The sequence below is a fragment of the Electrona antarctica genome (genome assembly GCF_951216825.1).
Source record: "Electrona antarctica genome assembly, chromosome: 7".
NCBI classification, from domain to species: Eukaryota; Metazoa; Chordata; class Actinopteri; order Myctophiformes; family Myctophidae; genus Electrona; species Electrona antarctica.
The window spans coordinates 6,292,109-6,318,613 of NC_136812.1; the positions used below are offsets into that span (position 1 = coordinate 6,292,109).

General features: G+C 41.3%; 1 protein-coding gene across 1 annotated transcript in view; it reads right to left on the reverse strand.

The window, feature by feature from the left end:
* Positions 1-26,505, reverse strand: part of LOC306927357 (inactive N-acetylated-alpha-linked acidic dipeptidase-like protein 2) — a gene marked incomplete at its 3' end in the record, with an annotated part of 356,780 nt that overhangs the window by 324,661 nt on the left and 5,614 nt on the right. The window contains exon 3 of the mRNA XM_079507068.1: positions 8,748-8,801. The remainder of the gene's footprint in view (positions 1-8,747; positions 8,802-26,505) is intronic.

The window sequence follows — 26,505 nt, forward strand, 5'->3', positions numbered from 1 at the left end:
TTATGTAGTGGTTTCCACCATTAAAGGTTTGAATCATAAAACCCCCTACAAAGGTCACTGTGTAAAAAACAGCAACCTACCTGGTTATACTTCAAAACACTGTAGATGGTTTCAACCCACCACAAAGTCACTCAGTCAATAAAGGCAATATTTATATTCCACACACAGAAAGTCAGTTTAAGGTTTTGTGTTGAAAATTAAATGCAGTCCAAACCTTTTGGATTAATAAAGTGACAATTTGTACAATATCTCCATTACCATTATCCAAATTAATTCCTTATTATAATATTTCTACATTTTGGAAAAAATCTTTTGCAATGTGAAATGCCACCAAATTCTTAATCCTTTTCCTTGTCTTTATGGGCCAACTTGTGAAAGCTGCATGCTTTTATTGTGAAGGCAAAAGTTTCGGAATGCTCTCAGAGCCTGCATATCTCTGCGTGCTGAAAATAGCTGATCTACAAGCTCACAACGCGTCGCGGACGCGACGCGTTGTGAGCTTGTAGATCAGCTATTTTCACGTATGGTATGGACACATAGGCTACCTCCTCGATGCAAACATAACAAGCTTTGGAAGCTATTTTTCGTGGCACATGTTTAATCAAACAACACGTTTACTAAGTTTCACTCAGTGTTTGGGTCGGGAGTCGGCTGTCTGTGTAGATCATGACTGATCATCATGCAGTTAGATATGCGCGCTGCGCGCTCCAGTGAAATTGTACAGCTGAGAAAGATTAGTTAATTTGTGTCGGATAAACTGCGTTCAGACCTGAATATATATTCGCCTCGGTTCGTCCAGTTTGTACCACGGCAGGTCGCGCCGCGCCCGTTTGCGCAATTCTCGTCTTTGAATTGACTTTGTATGTAATCGCGCCGCTCTGACCATCCAAGTCTGAAGGGCTTATTTGTGGGTTTTCGTGAACGATCGTTCTTTGAACACTGGGCGTCAGGCGAACGTCCAATGTTTTCAATCAATGGAACGGGCAAGCACTGCGGGATGTTTTTTTTCCTCCACTCATCCTTCCAGCAAGTCGCACCTGTGCGACCTCATTCAATTTTAAGTATCACCCTTAATAAATTAAGTCGCATATGCCATAGGTCGCACGCTGGAGCCCTGGTCGAGGACCTCCCTAGGGAGGCGCCTGAGAGGCATCCTAACCAGATGCCCGAACCACCTCAGCTGACTCCTTTCCAGGCGAAGGAGCAGCGGTTCTACTCCGAGTCTCTCTCGTGTGACTGAACTTCTCACCCTATCATGACCCTATCATCACCCGGTCATGACCCACACTTCATGACCATAGGTGAGAGTAGGAACACTTCATGACCATAGGTGAGAGTAGGAACACTTCATGACCATAGGTGAGAGTAGGAACACTTCATGACCATAGGTGAGAGTAGGAACACTTCATGACCATAGGTCTAACCACCAGCTGAATTCTGCCCTATATTCAGGTTGTAAAGTGACCGGCTGGGTGAAACTGAAACTGAATTTGCAATGCAGGACTATAAATGTCAAGCCAATGTGAGACAGATTCTGTACAGCAGGTGGTGCTATTCCTGCAGTCAGACTACTAACCCCAATAGCCCACGAATAGGCCTATCTCACAGAATTTCCCCGCCCACTTAATACGCCCCCTTTCGGGGTTAGTGGTGGTAGCGTGACGTCACTCCATAGACGCTACATGTTAACAGAGGTAATTTAAGAAGTCTACAAGTTTTGTTTTCTCAAGGTAAGGTTTGTTCTATCTGTTCGAGCTGATTTACCATCTTGTTTGCTTCATAATAATATTGGTCTGTCATATTTTTACATTAGAAAATGTACTTAGATTCTCCAGAGAAAAAAACGTGTAAATGCTAATGTTAAATGACACCACTATTTACCGGAAGTGGGCGTGGAAAGCGGGCTGTGAGATAGGCCTATTGGTGGAACCTATACGTGAATTTATTTAGCAAAAACAAGTTCCTTTTAAAAGTCAAAGTGATATGCAATCCATCACTTACAGGCTGAGATAATGACCCGTGCCAGTACTAAATGTGCTTCATTTAAACGGCATTAATTTTCTATACAGTACATTCCAACCGACATAAGCAGTGAGTACATCAACTGTAGTATATTAACCCATTTAGGCCTGACATCGAAATTAAAAAAAAATGTCTTCAAAATCCTGACAGTTTTCTGAAAAACCTTATGTTTCTGTATCAGTGGTGCTCAATATTTCATGTCAAGGACCCCCCAAAATGATATGTAATATGCCTCCGCCCCCCATCTGAAAATATGTTCCAGGAATGTTCACTCTGTAATAATATATATTCAAAGATTTGCGCCACATTTTGACGATTTTTCAAAAATAGCAGATCTGCTATTTTTCAATAGCTAAAGTATAACATAATGCTTAGTTAAAACACCAAAAGGGGTTCCCGTACAGAATGGCTTAACATTAATGCATATTAAAGTGACCCATTAAAATTGGATAAGCCATGCCCATGATTAGGCGAGTGTATTTAGCTTAGTAAATGGTGGGTTCGGGCAGTTATTAGAAGACAATTATTAAACAATGACTGTCACTAAGGTAATGGATGACTCCTCAAAAGTCACCTTGAATGAATGAGACTCATCAGTCACATATGCCAAACATGCACACACACAACATGGTCTCTCCACAAGCAATCAAAGGTCTTTCTTTGTTGACTGTGCATGGGCACAGTAATGGACATCATCGGCCAGAACTTCAAGGTCAGCTTGCATCAGTATTGGGGACAGACAATACAGACAATGATGCATGCAGGACGGTCTTGACTTTACTTTACTTTACTATGGATCCCCATTAGCACTTGCAAAAGCGTGGCTATTTTTCCTGGGGTCTACTGTAATGTATGTGGCTATCAGTGTTGTTTTCGTCGACTAAAACTAAGACGAAAATTATTCGTCGACTACCTTTTTCCACTGACAAAAACTAAATGGAAACTAAATGAAAACTAAGGTGTGATGACTAAAACTAAGACTAAATATACTGACAATTTAGTCAACAAATAAAAACTAGACTAAAATGTTAGGAAGGGACTAGTGGACAAGAGATCCAGTATAAGTCATTTTACACTTGGTTGCATGCTGAAAATAGCCGATCTACAATCTCACAACGCGTCGCAGCGCGACGCGTTGTGAGATTGTAGATCGGCTATTTTCAGCAAATGTAAAATCAGCCATTATGACGGCATCAAGGACTGCCAAAACACATTTTAGTCGACTAAATCAACTGTAGATTTAGTCGACTAAAATCTCATGACATTTAGTCGACTAAAACTAAACTAACACTAACACATTCCAGGTGACTAAAATGTGACTAAAACTAAGTGAAAACTATTCAAGAGACTATGACTAAAACTAAAATAGAAATTTGATGCCAAAAACAACACTGGTGGCTATAGCAGTTGTCATGGGGTGTATTTAGGTAGGGACGGTAACGTAGGGGTGGGCGATATGGAAGAATATAATATCACAATATTATCACGATCCATGGTTTGTATGATTATTTTTCAAGTTACATAACTAAAAGAAAAGAAAAGAAAAAAATGTAACAGACCTTTTAGACCAAAATACTACAATCTACAATCAATGAAATCATAGAATGTGCAATCACTGTATGTATCACGATATATACAATATAATAACTGAAAAGGCATATCGTGGAGACATTGTATCGTCTAGGTGATATTCATCACCTTATCGCCCACACTTACGGTAGGGACATGTTGTCCATAGCACTTTGAGAAGAGTTGTGTTGGCTATGATTCATTTTGACTAATAAAAGGTGGAAACAGTGGTGAATAACCATGACAAAAATAATTGCAGCTAAGGAGTATGAGCTTATAGTCACCTGTTAGTTTGTCACTATCTCTAGTAGTGGGTGTGCAGATAATTTGCGCATTAAACATTGACAATCAAAACACTGTACTGTACTGTATGTGCTCATTCAAAGTCTTCAAAGTTTGCAGGATTGGCCCGTTTTGAACAAGAAGCCTCAAATCATGAACGCAGCGTGCAATTTACGTGAAATCTTTCACGGGCGTTCCTACTAGGCTGAGGAATATATCCAACCCTTTTCACATTTGCCTGCGCCAACAATAGGTGGATTTTTGCAAAACACATTTTTGGCATCCAAGGCATAAGAAGAAATGGCACACCTTTCACATTGGCCTATTATAGCGCCACCAGGAGGCCACAACCTGACCTGGCCTGGTGGAGACCTGTGCCCCGAGGGGCACTTTATCTAGTTGAGTCTGTTATTGAGTCATTACCGACAAATAACACACAGCTGAATTCAGTGATTGACCAATCAGAATCAAGGAATCAACCAAGCCATGTAATCAATAAACCAGGTTAATGAAGGACCACAACCACATACAGTTAACAGTGCAGAGAATAGTAATCCAGAGATAAATCAATTATGAACATTTCAGATCAAAGATGAAGGCCCAAGTAGCAGTACAGGAGCAGACAGCAGGTACCCCACCATTGACCCATTTTGGGCGGGAACCCCTTTTGGTGTTTTAAACATTGTTATAATTTAGCTATTGAAAAATAGCAGATCTACAAGCTCGTAGCGCGCCACTCGGTGGCGCGCTATGAGCTTGTAGGTCTGCTATTTTTTGAAAAGTCGTGAAAATGTGGCGCAAATCTTTGAATATATATTCTTTCAGAGCCAATGTTTTCAACTCAAAACTTTGCTTCTGGGGAGGTCCCTGGAACAGCATATTTTCAGATGGGGGTCGGCGGCCAATTACATAACATTTTTGGGTTCCTTGACATGAAAATGGTAAGAAACATAAGGTTTTTAAGGAAAATGTTTGAAGAATTTTTTTTAAATGTTGACGTCAGGCCTAAAATGGGTTAAAGCTCATGTAAAGTCGCAGGAAGGGTAAATAAAGTCAATATGGAATTCCTTCAGATCAGAGATTAGACCAAAGCCCCCTGGCCTAGCACCCAGAGGGAGGCAGTGTTGTTTTCGTCGACTAAAACTAAGACGAAAAATTTTCTACAAGCTCACAACGCGTCGCAGAGCTTGTAGATCGGCTGTTTTCAGCAAGTGTAAAATCAGTCACTACGACGGCATCAAGACCCGCCAAAACACATTTTAGTCGACTAAATCACCTGTAGATTTAGTCGACTAAAATCGTATGATATTTAGTCGACTAAAACTAGACTAAACCCTAAAACATTCCAGGTGACTAAAACTAAATGAAAGCCATTCAAGAGACTATGACTAAAACTAAAAGTGAAGCACTTTGGACGTGGTGACCGGTTCAGGTATTGCAGCTTCCTACAGCTGGGGCCATCCAGACACATGGGAAAACGCTAAATCCCGCACAGCTGGGGTTTAACACGAGTTATCACTACCGCATTTGGACACCAACAAGTTGGTCCCAAATGTGGAAGTAGAGCGTTCTTCCCGGGTCCTTCAAAGTTAAACGCCGCTGAGCAACTTCCATTGAAATGAATAGTGGGGGCGGGGTTCTCTACATGACCATAGGTGAGAGTAGGTGAGAGTCCTCGACGCACGTCCCACTGGGAGGAGACCCCCGGGGCAGACCAAGGCGCAGTTGGAGGAAACACATCGACTCACTGGCCTTGGAACGTCTCGGAATCGGAATCCCCCAGGAGGAAGTCACTAATGTTGCTCTGGAGAGGGAAGTCTGGAGCACTCTGGTGGAGCTGTTGCCCCCGCGACCCGACTACGGATAAGCGGTTGAAGATGGATGGTTTAGGGGTTCCACACAGAGATTTCAGACTAATATCTATGCAGTGGTATTAGTCTGGCCGTGCCAGGCTAGATCCTAACCAATAGAATAACTGCTAAGAAAATATTCTCACTCACAAGTTCACAGCCAACTGAAACTAAGGCCTGTGAGGAACACAACAGGTGTGTGACTGACACACACACACACACACACACACACACACACACACACACACACACACACACACACACACACACACACACACACACACACACACACACACACACACACACACACACACACACACACACACACACACACACACACACACACACACACACACACACACACACACACACACACACACTTCTCAGAGACTGCTGGCTCCAATTCAACGTTTCCTTTTGTGAGCGACATGCATCATTAACAGCTTTTAAACTGCAGAAGTGCCCTGGCCTCGGGATCTTCAAACAGTCTGTCCATCTCTCCCCCCTCCCGGATCATCCCACCCGCTACACACAATCCATCCCGTCTCCTTAGACGCTTACTAAAGGAGCTTAACAGCCCATACCCAAAAGCCAGCGAGGGGCATTTGTCCTCCATAAAAAAAAAACCCTACAAACACTCCTCACTGAGAGCTGCCACAGACGGCAGCCATTCATTCGCTGTGCAAACCTGGTACAGAAGAGCAGGTGAGTGAAACTTTTTGGTGGATCCTCTTCCAGAGACATTTAGTTGAAAAACTATGTTGAGCGTTTCTTATATAGCAGAACATGACAATTACAAAGATGGTCATTAACAAACATTTGCGAACAGTGGACAGCTACAACTTGTAAAGACACGCATGCCCTTTGTGCTTTATCATGAGGACGTTAAGGATATAGTTTATCAGTACAAAGCAGGATATTATTATTTATTAATACTCAATGCGGAAGATATACAAATTGTCTTTTATTAACCTTCAGCTAATTGAATATTTTGCCTGACAGAAATAACAAAACAACTAATTAACAATCAGATTTTCGACATTACAAAAGACCATTTAATTATCTCAGCTGGGAATAATGGTCATCACAGCCGGATCCTTTGTTTTCATATCGAACATCTGATGACTTATTGTCAATAGAACAGCTTCCAGCATGCTTGTGCTACAAGGTGATTGTGCGTATTGTGTGAATATGAAGGATAGGACAGTTGTGTATATACAGTGTTGCTTATAGGAAGAAGTTGCAGATGGAAAAGAAAATAGCACTGTATACAGTGCCGTGCAACCTATAGGGTGACTTGACGCAAGTCCAAGAGTGCCTCAGAATATTAGGAATTCATCAATGTCACTTCAGTTTAACCACTAATTTTTCAGCCTACAGAACACCAAGTCTCTTCACCAAAAATAACACATCTACAGTATACACATCAATCTTGTAGATCGGCTATTTTTGGTGAATGTTCCCCCCCCCCCAGAATGGGAATATTTTCAGTCTGTCCTCCTAATGGAAACAAATATCGTCCTCCTTTCCTCGTGACATACTGTGTCTTTGGGGGACATATTTACATATTTGCGTACCGTTATGATAAAATGGTGCTATAAAGTAACAATGTAATTTAGGGTTGCTGTGGATGCAAATGTTATTTACAGGGGTGCCCTGAGCCAAACATGTTTGAGAATCACAGTAAGCAGTATGTGTAGAAAGGGATATATATGCTCATGTTTCCATGCACTAAGAATGGAAGTTTACAATTGAACTTATGGCTTACTGTAGGTTAGTTTGACGGAGATGTGTTGATGTGCTAATTATGATGCCCAAACCATAACTTGGAGGATTTACATTCAACCTCTTAGCTTATCCCATTCTGGACAGGAACCCCTTTTGGTGTTTTAACTAAGCATTATGTTATACTTTAGCTATTGAAAAATAGCAGATCTACAAGCTCGTAGCGCGCCACCGAGTGGCGCACTACGAGCTTGTAGGTCTGCTATTTTTGAAAAATCGTGAAAATGCGGCACAAATCTTTGAATATATATTCTTTCATAAGACTATTTTTTTATTTTGACGTCAGGTTTAAATGGGTTAACAACTCAAACCCTACTGTAGTTACAGTACGTAGTTGATCGGGTTCCCCCAGGGGTCTGTTCTTGACACCTCCTTCTTTCGCTCGACACCAAATCCCTTTACGGAAAATAGACGATCTACGTTGTTGAGCTAGTAGAGATGTTATTTACGTTCACCATGCTAACCCAGAACAGGGTAGCTAGGGTCTGTGTGGTTAAAGGTACTTGTACAAGGTGTTCAGAGCATCGTTTGCTAGGCGCAAAAAAATTTAATATGTAGCCTAAAGTGTATCCGAAAGAATGAACAATGGCATGATGATGTAAATGTGTATATTTCAAAATGCTAAAGTATGCAACAAAAAGTCGTTCTTTTCTTATGGTACAGAAATAATGCGCTCATTTATATGAAATAGTAGTTCAGGTTTTGCGATCTGTTCTACACACAAAGTGTTGATTTCAGAAGTCGACAAATCCTTCTTCAATATTGCTATAGGACAAAGAACGAGAGATTTTTACGAATCCAAAAAATACCATGCCAAAGCGCGGCAAAGATACCGAAATATCCCGACACCAACGCTGAACTGGTTGAAAGCCAAACAACACTTCTATCATATTGTGAAGCGTCAATCCACCTTTGTAATTGTAGAACAGAGAAAAAGGTGGAATTGTCGCCTTAATCCTCTGCATCAGCACCAGCAGTGAGGGCATCTCTGGGGCGAACCGCCAAGCCAAGGGTTAAAAAACGATACCACCACGCGCTGACTCTCCATAAACAGCATGCCAGCCACGCCATTTTACCAGCTCATTTAATGCCCCGCCATCTCTCTCTACCAGCTCTGACTTCCTGCTCGCTACAGCAAGGCATTCAGAGATGAGGTTGACCGCACCACCAGAATAAAAAAAAAAATAATCAGAGAGTTTCAACGACATTAAAGGGAAGGTCATTGTCTGGAGGGCTTACCCTGGGAGAGCTGCAGAGGGCCTTGAACCTATCGACCGCGTCCGGGAGCAGGACCTGCGAGAGGCACACAGAACAACAAAGACAGTTTGTGACAAAAGCTGAGGCGCCGGCAGTCTCGAGAGGAGTGAAATCAAATGTGACATTTTTCATTTATTTGTAAATGCCTCCTTGGCGACACACTCACTCGAAACGACGGTCTGGCTCATACGAAGTTAACCCGTTTTGGGCGGGAACCCCTTTTGGTGTTTTAAAGCATTATGTTATGCTTTAGCTATTGAAAAATAGCAGATCTACAAGCTCATAGCGCGCCACGAGTGGCGCGCTACGAGCTTGTAGGTCTGCTATTTTTGAAAAGTCGTGAAAATGTGGCGCAAATCATTGAATATATATTTCAGAGCGAACATTTTTAACTAAAATATTTCCTCCTGGGGGAAGGTCCCTGGAACAACATTTTTTGAGCTGGGGGTCCCGTGGCTCAATAGAGATAATTCTGGGGGTCCTTGACATACATGAAAAAGGTTAAGCACCACTGACATAGAAACATGGGTTTTTCAGAAAACAAAATAGGATTTTGAAGCCTTTTTTTTTATCGACCTCAGTCCAAAATGTGTTAAAGGGAGCTGATGGTGGAATAGAGGAATCCTGACAGAGGTTGTAATGAGATGCCGTATTAGGGCCGCTCTCTCTTTCACTCTCGCCTCTCACACCCAGGAGCACGCCCTTCACTTCCAATCTGCCGCCCCGACCGTTTGGAAACAGTTAACCCTATGACAAAACTACACTAACCCTCCTTGGCGCACTGATAACACATTCCTTGTGCGTTTCTTTTGTTGGGAGTTGCCTTTGATGATACACGCCTTTGTCAGAAAGTCTAAGGCTTATTCGCAGCCTCAGGAACCGCATACAACAATCAAAAATGTTCAATACCGACTCAGATTCATGCAAAAAAAAACATTTTGTGAGGCTATAGAGTGCTGCATTATATCCTCAAGTATGTATCATATATGAACAGTTTAATTACATAACATTGCCTATGCTCATGAGCTGCGCTGTAATATGACTCATGGTCCTTAACATTTTTTGACAAACAGGTAATGCAGGAACCATTATCATTTAACACATTTTGGGCGGGAACCCATTTTGGTGTTAGCATTATATGTTATGCTTTAGCTATTAAAAAATAGCAGATCTACAAGCTCATAGCGCGCCACCGAGTGGCGCGCTACGAGCTTGTAGGTCTGCTATTTTTTGAAAAATCGTGAAAATATTTATTTGAGAAAACTGGAGGATTTAGACGATTTTTTTTTTAATTTCGAGGTCAGGTCAAAATGGGTTAAAATGATTGAATAACCATTAAAAGTCATGATTGAGTCATAATTTCACCACCTCAAACTGGGTCAGGCTGAAAGGAGGTCTCAGTGGAGGTTCTTGGAAGGGGGGGGAGGGGTGCGGGGTGGGGGGGGGGGTGTCTACAAGTGTGTAGTAGTGCCCTCTAAACTGTCCTGGCAGATTGAGAGTGTGGACCATATAGTAGGCAGCATGCACGCAATGAGTTATGTACTTCATTAAGCCATTAGGACCTGAGGACGATTCTACAAATGTCTTCTAAATCATGACAGTTTTCTGAAAAACCTCATGTTTCTATGTCAGTGGTGCTCAATATTTCATGTCAAGGACCCCCAGAATTATCTGTATTTGACATGCGGACCCCCATCTGAAAATATGTTGTTCCAGGGACACCCACGGAAGCAACGCTTTGAGCAAAAACGTTCGCTCTGAAAGAATATATTTTCAAAGATTTGCGCCACATTTTCGTGGTTTTTCAAAAATAGCAGATCTACAAGCTCGTAGATCTGCTATTTTTCAATTGTCAAGGACCCCCAGAATTATCTCTATTGGGCTAAAGACCCCAATCTCAAAATATATTGTTCCAGAAGCAAATCTTTTAGTTAAAAATGTTCGCTCTGAAATATATATTCAAAGATTTGCACCACATTTTCACGACTTTTCAAAAAAAGAGGACCTACAAGCTCGTAGCGCGGCACTCGGTGGCGCGCTATGAGCTTGTAGATCTGCTATTTTTCAATAGCTAAAGTATAACACAATGCTTAAAACACCAAGAGGGGTTCCCGCCCAGAATGGGTTAAGCTGAAGTAATTTCCCTCCCAGATATCACGTCTCCTTCAAGCCCCTCTGTGATCCATCCTAGAAGCCATCAGCTAAATTTAGCTCCTCAGGACGGAGCGCGACGCCACCTCCAGTCATAACAGCAGTAGGTAAAGGTGTCTGGCACGAGCAAAGGAGTACAAAGTGCCATATAAAACACAGCGGCTATAAGGGATTATTAATCCATTTTGGGCGGGAACCCCTTTTGGTGTTTTAAGCTATTGAAAAATAGCAGATCTACAAGCTCGTAGCGCGCCACTCGTCTGCTATTTTTGAAAAATCGTGAAAATGTGACGCAAATCTTTGAATATATATTCTTTCACAGCGAACATTTTTACTCAAACCTTTGCTTCTGCTGGTCCTTGGAAAAACATATTTTCAGATGGGGGTCGGCGGCCAATTACATATCATTTTTGAGGTCCTTGACATGAAATATGGAGCACCACTGATACAGAAACATGAGGTATTTCAGGATACCTTATGTCAGGATTTTGAAGACACTTTTTAAATTTCAACGTCAGGCCTAAATGGGTTAAAGTGATTCTGAGATTGTTTTATTTTTTTTGTCACAACCAAAGTAATTACTTCACCTCATTAAATTTGTGTTATTCGTTCTTGTCATAAGTGTCTAATTACTTCTAGCACAGCCATCACCGTCTGCTGTGTTCCCAAGTCACTCTTAATTTGTGATTATTCCCCCTAGAAGAAACTATTTAAATTACAATTATTATAATAATAGAACTCCATGCATTTATGCAGAAAATTATTTAATATGTTACATTTACATATGAAGACCACTTCTAATGCAGAGTTGAGCAATATAAGTCAATGTCACTCACACTTGATTTGCTCATTTCAACTAATTACATCTGAGTTAATCAAACTTTTCAAGTTTTGAAATGTTGTGGATATTTAGCCACACGGGTCATGAATATCATTCAGCAGTGATGTAAATAGGTTTTCAATGTAATGAGTCCCAGGATGCAGGAATGGTCTTTTAGATGAGTCCCAGGGACATTTGATGAGTCCCACTTCAACCACGTTAGGAGTCCTATTTTGCCATTTTTACAAATTGCAGCATTTAACTCCCATTCCATTTTATATGGTGATAATGTGGTTATATTCATGTGGAAAACAGAAGAAGACATGATTATTATAACTAAAGCTAGCAAAATAAACTAGAATAAAGAACAGTACAGTAGTGCATCCCGTGGATGCAGAGGTTGTTGTTTTATTGTGTCCCTTAACTATAAACTGCGTTTTGGGATGCAAAATGCACCCTATTTTAATCTCTGATTCAGTATATGAACAGCTCGATTCCAAGCAGCATCACGATCAAGTTTTTGGAATATTTGTTCATCACTGGAATGTCATTATATAACTCTAGTGTGATAAGGCAATCCGACTGTCAATAATCACTACAGATGTGCGTACATACTTAACTTACACAATATTTCCAACTAGGTTCAAAAGTAGGATTCTGTAGCAGAAATAATGCACAATAGAAAAAATATGCTTGAATAAATAAGAAATACAATGCTAATGATTCTAAATGGACAGTATTGTGTCCACTAAAGGAAAAGGAAAAAATACAGAAGTACGGGAATAAAACTATAGTGCATTCATTGGAAATCTTTGTATTATGGCAACAATGCCCTTTGGGAACGCATTCCCCTTCGGTTATGCATGCCAGGTGTGTGTGTGTGTGTGTGTGTGTGTGTGTGTGTGTGTGTGTGTGTGTGTGTGTCCATTCTATGCCCATATATGTAGATCCCTGATGTCATCAGCGTATGCCCACATATGGGATATGGACAAACGCCTATCCGACCAACTTCCTGCCAGGCCCGTCACTCCCTCGGGTCCTCTGCGACACGCATGACGAGTCTGAAGTGGGTCGGTCCGACAGTTCTCCAAGACGAGAACGACAGGTACCGTATGGACACACACACACACACACACACACACGCATTTACAGCAGGATAATGTGTAACTTCGTCATGAGATTGCTCACGAATCGATATACTGGCTCGCCATTTCTCACTCCATCCCACATACTGCACAGCACACGTAGGGAAGTCAATTTAACACTTAGCCCGCTAGCATTTATTGAAAAATTAGGATCTAATTCACGCCAGCTTTTTTCCCAGTCGAACTCATTTCCAGACTACCGGAAGTAGTATTATCCTAGTAAGTTTAACAGGTCTCGTTCAACTGTTGTTTACAAGATGGATCTATGCCGGTGCACTGGAGAGCTCCAATTCGCCGGCTCTGTGCCATCAAAGAAACGTAGTTTTGACCAAAAATGCCATCTGGGACAAGGAATATGAGATACAGGCGATTGAAAGAAACGGATAGAATGGATTCTTATGGTGCCGATGATCTAAGATGGGCGACCGAGTCTTGTGACAACAACAGCTAGCTACACGATGCTAACGTAAGTAGCATTATGGCTTGATCGATCGAATGCACTATAAAAGCGCAATTGCCATTGATCTACGCCAATGGCGTTAAGCGTAGTATCAAAAAATAGACTTCAATTGACCTAGATCTACGGCAATGGCGCTGAAAGAATTAAAATTTGACCCAAAATAACCCAAAATAAATTGCAATAGTAAATGTTCAACGTATTTTATGATCCTTAGGGTCATCCAAATAACATTAAAACATGGCTAGGGCAACATTTAGCCCAAGGAGAGTTTTTCGTTGAAAACTAATGCTTGAAAACTAATGCTTGGTTCAGAATCATGAATAGCCCCTAGTTTGACATGTCACATGCTACTTAAAGCATAATTCAAATTTGAAAGTTTTGCATAGTACAGGCAAAGTATAGGTTTTCAATGATACCCCAATGTTCAACCCCTGAATTTACCATGATCCACAATTTATATAATAATCCATTTTTAATATGTTATTTGGATGATCCTAAGGATCATAAAAAACCTTGAACGATTACTATTGACAATTTATTTTGGGTCACCTTAACCGGTCCTTTTTTCTGGTGACTCATACTGCCCTCCTAATAAGTGCGGTGCCGTGTTTTTTAATTACTTTTCATTTATTTTTAATAATTATTTTGGATGAATCAAGGCTCCATAAAAATATTAAAAAAAGAATGATGAAAAAAGTAACAAAAACAAACAATTGACATTGTCACAAACAAGGTAGGCCTTCATCCCACAAGGGACATTTATTTGCCAGTTCTTTATCGTTCTACTACGTAGAGGGACAGACATGGCAATTGACGGGGTACTATCTGTAGTGGAAAACACAGTATGCGGTACCAAAAGCTGGTATTGTTGAGATGACGCGGTGCCATGCATGCAGTGGGAAAGCTGGTATTGTTGAGATGACGCGGTGCCATGCATGCAGTGGGAAAGCTGGTATTGTTGAGGTGACGCGGTGCCGTGCATGCAGTGGGAAAGCTGGTATTGTTGAGATGACGCGGTGCCATGCATGCAGTGGGAAAGCTGGTATTGTTGAGGTGACGCGGTGCCGTGCATGCAGTGGGAAAGCTGGTATTGTTGAGGTGACGCGGTGCCATGCATGCAGTGGGAAAGCTGGTATTGTTGAGATGACGCGGTGCCATGCATGCAGTGGGAAAGCTGGTATTGTTGAGATGACGCGGTGCCATGCATGCAGTGGGAAAGCTGGTATTGTTGAGGTGACGCGGTGCCGTGCATGCAGTGGGAAAGCTGGTATTGTTGAGATGACGCGGTGCCATGCATGCAGTGGGAAAGCTGGTATTGTTGAGATGACGCGGTGCCATGCATGCAGTGGGAAAGCTGGTATTGTTGAGATGACGCGGTGCCATGCATGCAGTGGGAAAGCTGGTATTGTTGAGGTGACGCGGTGCCGTGCATGCAGTGAAAGCGCCACAATGCAATGACGGAGCAGAGAAAACAGCAATATGTTCTCCTAGCACCAAACTATACATGCAGTAAAACAATCCATTCTACCACAACAATGTCAAACTGTGGAATGAACCTGCTCAAACAGTGTTGTGCACAGCAAACTTAGCAAACTTTTGCTATTAGAAAACTTTTGTTATTCACAAAATCTACCATGTAGGCTACACCGCTCATGTTTTCATTTTCATTTCAAGTTATTTTTTACTCAACATCAAATGTACCAGCAAGCATGATGAAATAAGGACTCACCTAAATGATAAACTCGAATTGACAGTTTTTTTTTTACCAATGACAATATTCAATGTTTTGTTCTTTCTGTATTGTTGTAGTGAAGCTGATGGAGTGTGCCCTATCGCATCCAAGAGAGCACCCTGTGTGACGCACAATCTCTGGCTCTTGTGATCGAGAGCGAGTGGGAGGAGCATCTTTGAATCGAGAACGGATACCATCTCAGAGTCAATAACGAGCTCACGCTCATTTGTTTTTTCTTTTTAAATTTTTATCCCACGATTTTTCACCCCTGTGTCAATGATCTAATGTGATCCTGGGCTCTACACACCCTCCGCCAACCTAGTCCCCATATATGGGGGACCTGGGGAGAGCAACGGACTTGAACTCATGCTTCCGTCATGCCTGAGTGTCCAAGTTGCTCCTTTACACCTGACAGGGGGGAGTTTCCCTGGTTGGACGTAGAGCGTGGAAGGAACACGTTATTCCAACCGGTTCCTTTCCCCTCCATCAGGCGCCCCGGCTGGCCAGGGGGAGGCAGTTTAGAGACCAGGATTACTGCATGTTTTTGTCAGGGTACCTACCCTATGCTCAATTTATTGTCATATAATAATATTCAAGTTGAATGTTCATCAAATAATTACTTGCCATTTCGCCAACTTGTATTTGTTGTGTTATATTCATCAAAAAGATCATTGTGAAGGTTTAATTTGTATTATACGATAAGCCAATACATAAAAATGGGTTAACTATATAATGATCCAGCAACCACACCTGACCTGCAACAGGTATTTAGTAGCAGCTGGCTTAGAGAGATCGTTACCGATGATGAGGTAGAATTACTTCAGGTGCCTGCTACTCCATTTAGGAGTGCGATGGTGATCACAGAGATTTGGGGATATTTATTTACTAATGTCAAGATGTAGCACAATACAATTAGACAAGTGATAGATTAGGGCATGTGTGTGCCTAAGTGAAATTGACACTCTAACGGGTGCAGCAAGTACTACGTATTGCATAACCAGGTGGGTAGTTTATAACCTGACTCCGCCAGATGGGGCAGCAGAGAGTACACTGGGTTCCCCCCTCCTGCTCCCACCTGGGAACTCTCAGGCACACTAGATGCTCCGGCCACCAAACGGCCTGGCCAATCAGCTTGTAGATCGGCTATTTTCAATAGATTTTGTACACAATTTGAACTTGTGAAATTGCACATTCTGCACAATGAGTACTTTTACTTTTAGTACTTTAAGTACATTTTGATGCCGATACTTTTGTACTTTTAGTACATTTTCAATTCCGTACTTTTACTTGTAACGAAGTAGTTCTAAATTGCAGTATTGGTACTTTTACTTAAGTAAAACAATTGAGTACTTTTTCCACCACTGCATAGAACCTTGTCTAAGGCCTGACTCACACGGTCGCAACAGATTGATGTATGCTTGTTGTATACAAAGGGTGTGACACAGCTTGCCCCAATGCATTGCCAATGGGAGTCACATGGTTTGACACAACATTTGTGTTGTATGAGGGGGAGGTGAGCAGTCGAAACACAACCGAAAGCCATACAACAGCTTGTAGTCCAAAATGTATCAAACCATGTGACTTCCATTGGAAATGCATTGGGGCGGCCATGACACTTACAACATTCATACAACAAGCATGCATCAATGTTTTAAAGGTCTGAGTGAGGCCTAGGGGTGCACTCACACAACACAATGTTGTGTCAAACCATGTGACCTCCATTGGAAACCCTATGTTTCTGTATCAGTGGTGCACAATATTTCATGTCAAGGACCCCAAAAATTATATGTAATATGCCTCTGCCGCCCATCTGAAAATATGTTGTTCCAGGGACCTCCCCAGAAGCAAAGATTTGAGTTAAAATGTTCACTCTGTAATATATATTCAAAGATTTGAGGCACATTTTCACGATTTAAAAAAAATAGCAGGGCTACATGCTCGTAGCACGGCACTCGGCAGCTCTTCACAAATGCCTTATGCCACAGGAAAGAAATATCTAATAGCGATATCAACCATAAAACCATACTCCACTGGCCCAGGAAGTTACACACATCTCCCCTACTAGAATGACTGTAATTTATGTAGACGACATACTGTACTTGCAAAGTGGCTGTCCATCAGGATCTGAGTGGTTCCAGGCAATATGCCAATTTAAACTAGGATAATTATGCTCAAATGAATATCCTGCACATCCACACATGTCAACAACCATGGAAATAAGTTGTAAAAGCCCAGTAGACATATTAGCGACAGTCATTCACAGACATTCCAGTCACAGGCCCTGAATAGAAACTACCCTAAATTTAGTCTGTAAATTAAATTATCCAATGTGGGCAATGCCAGCTAGTTATTTTTATGCAGTTTTGACATTCAATGTCACATTTTGTATAACCAGGAGAATGGTTTTTTTTTTGGGTACACGCAGTCTCAGTCAAACAAAAAAGACTGGAAGCTGCAACCAAGTTGTGGAGTCCATATTGCATGCAATCAGTTAACCCATTTCGACTGAGACCAGATTCTACAAATGTCTTCTAAATCCTGACAGTTTTCTGAAAAACCTATGTTTCTATGTCAGCGGTGCTCAACCATTTCCATGTCAAGGACCCCCAGATTTATCTGTATTTGGCCGAAGACCCCCATCTAAAAATATGTAGTTTCAGGGACCCCCCCAGAAGCAAAGGTATGAGTTAAAACGTTCATTGTGAAAGAATATATTCAAAGATTTGCACCACATTTTCACGACTTTTCAAAAATAGCAGACCTACAAGCTCGTAGCGTGGCACTCGGTGCCGCGCTACGAGCTTGTAGATCTGCTATTTTTCAATAGCTAAAGTATAACATAATGCTTAGAACACCAAAAGGGGTTCCCGCCCAGAATGTGTTAACGTACCTGCAAAACCACAGAGGCACTAGGGTACATCATGGGGAAGAGAAATATGTGTCTGCTTACATTCTACCATGAATTAAAATGAATTCAATATATGAGGTTGCAGAGTCGCAGAGACCAAGCAATTTGTCACTCTCAGAAATAAGTATAGTCCATCTAAACAACCGGTGAGTGTACCGTAAGCAGGTGTTATAAAGTATATATAATATTCGCAAAGCCTGTTATGTTATCAATGTGTTTATGTACACCTTAAGAGTATAATTTAATGCTGCGCAAATGTAGCTCCTCTCATCGGTGTTATACTTGCATCTTGAATTTCAAAAGTGGAGGTTTCATTTTCTGACAGTCTTAACTCAGGGGGAGTGACCTTGCCTGACACGGTGTTAACCCAGTTTGAGCGGGAACCCCTTTTGGTGTTACATACATTATGTTATAATTTAGCTATTGAAAAATAGCAGATCTACAAGCTCATAGCGCGGCACCGAGTGCCGCGCTATGAACTTGTAGGTCTGCTATTTTTGAAAAGTCGTGAAAATATGGTGCAAATCTTTGAATATATATTTCAGAGCGAACATTTTTAACTAAAATATTTGCTTCTAGGGGGTCCCTGGAACAACATATTTTGAGATGGGGGTCCGTGGCCCAATACAGATAATTCTGGGGGTCCTTGACATGAAAAAGGTTGAGCACAACTGACATAGAAACGTTTTTCAGAGAACTATAGAAGCCTTATTTTAAATCGACATCAGTCCAAAATGGGTTAAATGGGCCAGCAAGAATGTTTTTGTGGGTATGTATGAGTATAAGATGGCTGTTAATAGTCCACCCTTTTCCCATTTCTCTTTGTCATTGATGCCTGACAGGCTGTAATTTTCATTCTCTCACTCCAGCGGAGCTTACTGAGGTGGAGATTATGGAGATGACGGTTTGGATTTTTAACCCGTTTTGACCTGGGAACGATTCTACAAATGAATGTCTTCTAAATCTTGACAGTTTTTCTGAAAAACCTCATGTTTCTGTGTCAGTGTTGCTCAACCTTTTTCATGTCAAGGACCCCCAGAATGATCTGTATTTGGCGACCGACCACCCTCTGAAAATATGTTGTTCCAGGGACTCCCTGGAAGCAAAGATTTTAGTTAAAAACGCTCTGAAAGAATATATATTAAAAGATTTGTGACACATTTTCACGATTTTTCAAAAATTGCAGACCTACAAGTTTGTAGCGCGCCACTCGGTGCCACGCTATGAGCTTGTAGATCTGCTATTTTTCAATAGCTAAAGCATGCTTGAAACACCAAAAGGGGTTCCCGCCCAGAATGGGTTAAGCACCCTCTTCATCCCGTTTTAAATCTCTATAATGTTTGAGCATAAATAAAAACAGATGCTTTTTATAAAACAATTGGGCAGGCATGCAGTGGGGCTGAATAACAGCGTGCTTCACTGCTCTCGCATTTATTACTGTCGCCATTGAGTGAGCTCTTACATTTCTCCCCCCAGTCAATGTCAATCCACATGTCCATGGAAAGCCCTTTTGACTAATAGCTTTAGGAGAGTGTGGGATTGAAAATGTGGGGTAGAACATTAATTTTCTAATTCTCCTGTCACTGCCAATTTTTATCATTCAGCCTGCCAATATTACTCTATATTTTTCATGCTCTAGGGTTCATGTACAATTTGCCTGTAATTGATTAACTGCACGGCAACAGCAATTGTTGCCAACAGCCAGGAGACCTCTAATTACAGCTCCAAAAACAAATTGTGGTTAGATATAGTCTACTTCAGCAATTAACCCATTTTGGGCAGGAACCCCTTTGTGTTTTAAGCGTTGTACTTTAGCTATTGAAAAATAGCAGATCTACAAGCTCGTAGCGCGCCACCGAGTGGCGCGCTACGAGCTTGTAGATCTGCTATTTTTGAAAAGTCGTGAAAATGTGGTGCAAATCTTTGAATATATATTCTTTCAGAGCGAACGTTTTGAACTCAGATCTTTGCTTCTGAGGGGTCCCTGGAACAACATATTTTCAGATGGGGGTCGGCGGCCAATTAGATAAATTTTTGGGGGTCCTTGTCATGAAAATGTTTGAGAACCACTGACATAGAAACATAGGGTTTTTCAGAAAACTGTCAAGATTAAGAAGGCATTTGTAGAATCGTCCTCAGGTCTAAACGGGTTAAACGCTTCAAATAACTTTCATTTACCGGAAACATCTCAGAACTGATACAGTATATTGACTGTGAACAGATGGAGTCACATCAGGTCAGAGCATATTGAGGATCATACTGAAAGAAGACTGGGGTTTCATTTACACTGTGTCTCCCTGAACGACCCACAAATCATGCAAACAGGATTGTTAAAAAACAAATCTAGGAGACAACGTAATTATCTCCATTGTGGTCTTATCAAAATACAAACAAGGTCATGATGGCAACTAGCGATGCATCGAATATTCTGCCACCAAAATGACAGAAAAAAGCATAATAGTATTCAGTGAAAGTTATACCAAAACACCAACGTCAATAATGTAATCATACAGTCAAGAGGTAATGGATTTGAGAAGTATATTGTAGAGAAATGTTATATTTTTTGCCTACTGTATTTTTTACTACCCTGACAACCTTATCCCAAACGGGGACCATTCCGACTGTGTGGCAGTGTTGTTTTTGTCGACTAAAACTATGACGAAATGTTCGTCGACTATTCTTTTTCATTGACGAAAACTAAATGGAAACTAAATGAAAACTAACCCATGATGACTAAAACTAAGACTAAATATACTGATAATTTCGTCAACAAATAAAAACTAGACTAAAATGTTAGGAAGGGACTAGTGGACAAGAGATCCATAAGTCATTTTACACTTTTACACTGCGAGCTTGTAGATCGGCTATTTTCAGCAAGTGTAAAAACAGTCATTACGACAGCATCAAAGCCCGCCAAAATACATTTTAGTCAACTGTAGATTTAGTCGACTAAAATCGTATGATATTTAGTCGACTAAAACTAGACTAACACTAAAACATTCCAGGTGACTAAAATGTGACTAAAACTAAATGAAAGCTATTGAAGAGACTATGACTAAAACTATAATCAAAATTTGCTGCCAAAAACAACACTGCTGCGTGGCTTCTGTGTGCGGTTAGGGTTAGGGAAATCTGGGAACCCATCTGCAAAAAAAAAGGAAAAAACTGCCGTTTGTTTTCCTTTGGCTTCGTACACACAAAGAACAACTGTGCTGTGCTCTGCCTGTGTTTCATGGCCACCCCAATGCTTTTCCAATGGAAGTCACATGGTTTGACCAAACACTTGTGTTTGATTGCCCCCCCTCCCCCTCCCCCCATCACACACAACTGTTTGGTCAAACCACGTGACTTCCATTGGAAAAGCATTGAGGCGGCCATGAAACACGGACGGAACAGAGCATGTTCGTCTGATATGTGTGTACGAAGCCTTTGAATTTGCACAGCACAGAATCTGTTCTTGAGAGATCAGGGTTATGGACAGGGTTAGTAATGCTGGCGGGCTTCGGAGAGGCAACCAGAGGACACACACCTGTTCCACATCCAATTGAATGTTCAATGGATTGCAAGAAAAATGCTGTGGCTAAAAAGGTTACACAATATTAAAAACAAACCAATAAGACCCTAACCATGATGAAGCGCCAGTGCATGCATCGTCGTGGACAATCAATGACTACTATAAGAAAATAAATGACCAATAAATAATACGTTGGTCCTCTGAATACTAAAGCTACACAAATCAGTGAAGTTCTCCCCATGCGGTCCCTAATCAATGTGCTTGAGACAACACTGGCTTTGACCATGCAGTGTGCCTCCATAGTGACTCCTCCATCATTAGTTGAACAAAGAGCAAATTGCAGAAACTGACCGATAAGCCAATAATTACTGCCCACTAGCTGCTCTGTTGCCTTTACTCAGTTTGTACACAAAATGGTCAACAACAGACCATGCACTTTAACCACAATATACAAGCACCATACAGGGGTGGCGGTGGCTCAGGGGTAGAGTGGCTGGATGGTAACCGCAAGGTTGCCAGTTCGAACACGGGCCCAGAGTTAGTGTCGAAGTGTCCTTGAGCAAGACACTGAACCCCTAATTGCTCCTGATGTGCTGGTTGGTGCCTTGCATGGTTTTCCACTGCCATCGGTGCATGAATGTGCGTGTGAATGGGTGAATGTAAGAGCCATTCAGCTATAGAGCACTTTGTTTGCTGTGAGTTGGTATCAAATGAACAACCCACTGTACAGCAAATTACTTTTAACCCATTTTGGGCGGGAACCCAAAATGGGAACCCAAAGCATTGTTATACTTTAGCCATTGAAAAATAGCAGATCTACAACCTGCGAGCTTGTAGGTCTGCTATTTTTGAAAAATCGTGAAAATGTGGCGCAAATCTTTGAATATATATTCTTTCAGAGCGAACGTTTTTAACTCAAATCGTTTCTTCTGGGAGCGTCCCTGGAACAACATATTTTCAGATGGGGGTCGGCGGCCAAATACAGATAATTCTGGGGGTCCTTGACATGAAATATTGAGAACCACTGATACAGAAACATAGGGTTTTTAGGTGATTTAGAACAGGGGTTCTCAACCTTTTTTGCCGGGGACCCCCGGAAATGCTTAGGCAATGTCTCGGGACCCCCGCCCCGCCCCCTCCCGAACCCCAATATAAATTGACTGCTACAATAACCTTAATAATAGAGACAATACACCATAAATAAATACTGAAACCAGATATAATCATTAGGGAAGGAGTATGCATGTACTATGTGTAATATGTAAACTCTTCATTTCAATTTTCCAGCCATTCAGTTGCAAAAACATTATTTGAGGACCCCCCAAAATAATTTGGCGACCCCCCCCCCGAGGGGTCGCAACCCACGGGTTGAAAACCCCTGATTTAGAAAATATTTTTTTAAATTTCGATGTCAGGTCTAAATGGGTTAAAGACTTGATTGAATGAAACATATTTCTTCACACTTTTAGAGCATACCTGTGTTCATAACTTGCACATACCTAACAATAGATGACAAAATAATTTGAAATAAATACATTTTGGTCACCATTATGCCTCACACGTGTGTGGGGAGGAGGGGGAGGTAGTGCCCCTCCTCCCCACACACACAAAACAAACGTTCAAAGTTTCAACACTCCAAAGTTTAGTTTACGGCAATTAACCAGCGGCTTTTAATTAATCTCTGCATAAGGATTTAACGATGTGATGCTTACGCTTACAAGAAGAGTTCCCATCTACAGTCATGGAGGAACTGGTCGGATGGAAATAACAACTTTTAATGAGCTAGTGCTACAAGTGGAGAGGACATCACATCACATAGTCTAATCATTATGCTCATTTATTAATCCAACGGTGATGACGAGTTATAATAAATTATAACTGTGTTTAACCCATTTTGGGCGGGAACCCCTTTTGGTGTTTTAACTATTGAAAAATAGCAGATCTACAAGCTCATAGCGCGGCACCGAGTGCCGCACTATGAACTTGTAGGTCTGCTATTTTTGAACATTTGTGAAAATGTGCCTCAAATCTGACAGAGTGAACATTTTAACTCATATCTTTGCTTCTGTGGGGTCCCTGGAAGTCATATTTTCAGATGGGGGGCGGAGGCATATTACATATAATTTTTGGGGTTCTTGACATGAAATATTGAGCACCACTGATACAGAAACATAAGGTTTTTCAGAAAACTGTCAGGATTTTGAAGACAATTTTTTAATTTTGACGTCAGGCCTAATTGGGTTAAAATAATACATTTGTGTCCCAAGTACAGTATGTCCGTCACCGTGTTCTCTCCACCACCAGGCCAGCATTTCAGTCTCCAAAACTAAGTGTCTTTCACGCCTCACTGCCATACCATGTAGGGCAGGGGTGGGCAACTGGCGGCCCGGGGGCCACATGCGGCCCCCACCTTCACTTAATGCGGCCCGCATGTTAATTTCAGAATACTGATTTAGTATTGATTTCAGCTGTTACAATTCCAAACCTGCTTTAATTACTTCATGACTAGTATTACATTACTAGTTCTTAATGACTATATTAAAATGTTAGTCTTTTTGTGTCCAATGTAGTTATTTTAACAGTTCATAAAGTTAACATAACTATAATTAAATGCATTTGAAATTCAAGAAAAAGGTTACTTTTCAGGATTCCAATTCAAAAATAGCAAAAAGTTATTCAGGTTTTCAATTCAAATATAGCAAAAAATAGCTGATCTACAAGCTCAAAATGCGTGGCATTGCGACGCGTTTTGAGCTTGTAGATCGGCTATTTTTGCTACGACAGTAATATGCACTGTGGCCCTCTTTAGTGCAGTGTGGATAGTGGCCCTATCCATTGTCAAAGTTGCCCACCCCTGAGGGGCATTTACTGTAGCAGACACTCCCATCCAGCTACAAGTGTGAAATTGGAATAAGCACAGACAGTACATAAGCATGAGCTCTAGTCAAATGAACCCATTTAGACCTGAGGACGATTCTACAAATGTCTTCTAAAATCTGACAGTTTTCAGAAAAACCCTATGTTTGTATGTCAGTGGTTCTCCCCCAAAAATTATATGGAAATTGGCCTCCGAGCCCCATCTCAAAATATGTTGTTCCAGGGAACCCACAGAAGCACAGATTTGAGTTACAAATGTTCCCTCTGAAAGAATATATATATTCAAAGATTTGAACACGTTTTCACGATTTCTCAAAAATAGCAGACCTACAAGCTCATAGCGTGGCACTCGGTGCCGCGCTATGAGCTTTCTAAGCAACACCTAAATCACATTCTTAACATTAAACACTTAACACTCCTCTCTCTCTCCCCCCGCTCATTACACGAAGCTATAGGTCTATATACTTTCTATTGCACTAAAATTCAATCCTGCTGCCCCTAAACTAAAAGAAGCTCTTCTCAACATTCTCAATCCCCATCCACCAGCTTCCCAGTCCCACTCAAGGAAGCTTTGAGAAGGAAGAGAAGTGGTCACGTGACTGGGCTGCGCCATGACACTTTCATGGACACTTTCATGGGAGCCAAACTACCCGGAAGCCGGAAGTTTGGCAGAATGCACTGGAGTCAATGAGAGCTCAGTGACCAGCTCATGAACACACATTATTTATGAATGACTGAGACCTTTTGTAAAGTAATCACTTCTGGAAAATAACATAAGACATGTAACACATTATTGTCTGCTGTGTTGCTTTTCGATGTGTACACTGTGTAATTTTTATAGGAGGTATGGTATCTAAAGAGCACAAAGTACCTTTCTGAACGTACCAAGTATCACGAGACTTCCCACCGTTTCCTGTCTGGCAGCCAAATCTTGCGATACTTCGGAGCCAGAAACGATACCTGCTGCTGTTTAGATCCTCAGATAAAATTATATACTGTGCACTCTGTGCACATGGAAAAGTAAGTGATTAGAAAACAACCTGAGATATGTCTTCTGTTATATTCCTGAACTGATTATAGGGTCTCAATTGTTCATAAATAATGTTTGTTATGAGCTGGTCCAGCCGGCTCCATTCACTGCCATGTATTCATTGCACTTCCGGTGAGTTTGGCTCCCATGAAAGTGTCCATGAAAGTGTCCAGCCCAGTCACATGACCACTTCTCTTCCTTCTCAAAGATTCCTTGGTCCCACTCGCCCTCCAGTGCCAGCTAAACCTTTCATCATGTTAAAAAATCACACTTGTGTGAAGTGAGTGGCGCTTTTTATCACCATACATCACAGTCCATGCTCAGTCAATCAAATCATCACAGAAGTCATTCCGGCCAATCACTTTTGACGTCTTCACTTTTCTGCCGTCACTTTTATCTTCAATATGTACTTTGCTCAGCCAATAAAATCATCACTATATGGGGTGATCACTGATCAGCCAATCACAAGCCAATGTTTGTGTTCACACAAACCTGGAAAGCTGGGCATACAGTAGGAGGGGCTAGCGCCCCTCAAAAAGACCTTTCACCTAGTTTCCCCCCTAATCCTTTAACCCATTTAGACCTGAGGACGATTCTACAAATGTCTTCTAAATCAGAAACACCTATGTTTCTATGTCAGTGGTTCTCAAAGTTTTTCATGTCAAGGACCCCCAGAATTATCTGTATTTGGCCACGGACCCCCATCTGAAAATATGTTGTTCCAGGGACCCCCCAGAAGCAAAGATTTGAGTTAAAAACGTTCACTCTGAAAGAATATATATTCAAAGATTCGCACCACATTTTCCCGATTTTTCCCGATATGCATTTTAGCCGACTAAATCAACTGCAGATTTACTCAAATCTCATGATATGAATTAGTCGTTAAAAACTAGACTAAATTTCAGATGACTAAAATATGACTAAAACTAAATGGAATTGTATTCAAAAGACTAATGACTACTAGACTAAATAAAAATGTGCTGTCAAAATCAACACTGTTGAGCATCAAGACCATTGCTGCCGATATACTACCATTCTCTACCACAGTTACCACACAATCACCAACTACAGTCATTTCCCATATATGCTTTCAAGTCGGTCAA